This window comes from Coptis chinensis, chromosome 4 (assembly GCF_015680905.1).
Source record: "Coptis chinensis isolate HL-2020 chromosome 4, ASM1568090v1, whole genome shotgun sequence".
Taxonomy (NCBI): domain Eukaryota; kingdom Viridiplantae; phylum Streptophyta; class Magnoliopsida; order Ranunculales; family Ranunculaceae; genus Coptis; species Coptis chinensis.
The window spans coordinates 50,856,363-50,857,913 of NC_141459.1; positions in this window are offsets into that span (position 1 = coordinate 50,856,363).

The following is a 1,551-nucleotide window of genomic DNA, read 5'->3' on the forward strand; positions in this document are numbered from 1 at the left end:
TAGATAATCTCGACTTTCAATCCTCATCGGTCATACTCTCAGAAAAAGAATCTCTCAGAAGATGGTATACTATTTTACCTCATGTATGTGGAGAAAAGAATAATGAATATGAACATCCCACATACTACCTTGAAAAACAGACTTCTAGATGACAGTAGTCTCATGGAAAGAATGTCAATCACATATGAAGTGTCGGGTCCTTCACTTTAGCATCCTCTCACCTATTCTAGACTTCGTACCATACTGTAGTGATAAGTCATGGGTTGTAACTTGGCTTGGGTATTGGTTTTGAAGTAAAGGTAAAAAGGATTCAAAGGTTGTTTCTGAAAACACTAGGGGTTTTGCTTCTTTCTTTGGAAGATTTCTTCAAATTCTGTATTGCAGAGAAAATTCTTCCTTTGTCTTAGCTTTTCCATCTATTATGTTCAACTTTTTTTTTTTTTTTAGCTCAGTGGTAAGTCCTTGATTAATACTGGATATGCTTGTTTTCCACTAGCTTCTTTCACTTAGAACAGAATGATAGTCTTCATTGTATCTCTCTAATATTTCCTTGTAATCTTCTTTTTGTGCTCTTTCTTCCTCCTTGTGCCCCTCGTATACTTAGAAACATATGGGTATGGTTGATAAAGGTTTTTGGCTATACTCCTTGTCTGGAGTTGGGTAAAGGATAAAGGGTTTTGGAAGAAATGGCTTGATGTAAGGCTCAAAAGGGTTTAACATGATGGTCCTACTAGGTGGGATTAAGGCAGAATGGGTTCACTACTTGACTTATCAGTTTGATACTCTATTTTGAATAGACTACAAGACCTAATGGCTATCTCTCCAGTTGATGTCACTTCGTGATTTAACCAAATCATCGAATAATGAGACTATATTACAACGACATAGAGAACTGAAAGATGCTGAGTCACTAAGACTCGGATTTTTCGTAAGAACTCTCCAAAAAATGGGTATAAAGCTCAAGTCTCACGGGCTAAGTCTAAAAATTCTACTTCCAGTTTACTAGGGGTTTAAATCTCTCTTCTAGCAAAAGTACACAAAACTGACCAAGTACTATGGTAGTGCCTTGATAAAGAATTATATCAACAAGAACTATGTCCGAGCATAATAAATAGTCTAAGTGGTAATGAAATTAATAATATCAACTATCTATCAAACTCAACACTAAGCAGTATAAAATATATATCCCAGACTCATCATTAAAATTCATTTTTCTCATGCTGCTGATATAGAAACAAAAATATTTTTGATTTTGAAAACTAATTTTCGAAATTCATTTCTCAAGTACACCCTCCCCCTACTTATGCATGCACCTCAATGTATAAAGAAGTAAATGAAATGGATAAGAAAAAGGTAAGATATTACCATTGACGCCGAATATCAGTATTTTGATCTTTCTCTGTCATATTAAGGTTAAGCTAACAAAATAGAGAAAATCAAATACAATTAGTTCAAATCAAATTTTAGGTCTTTTTACGTCAGATCCCCAAGACGTAATGTGAGTCTTTTAAAGTCAGATTCTCAAGACTTTTGAGTCTTTTATAGTTAGAT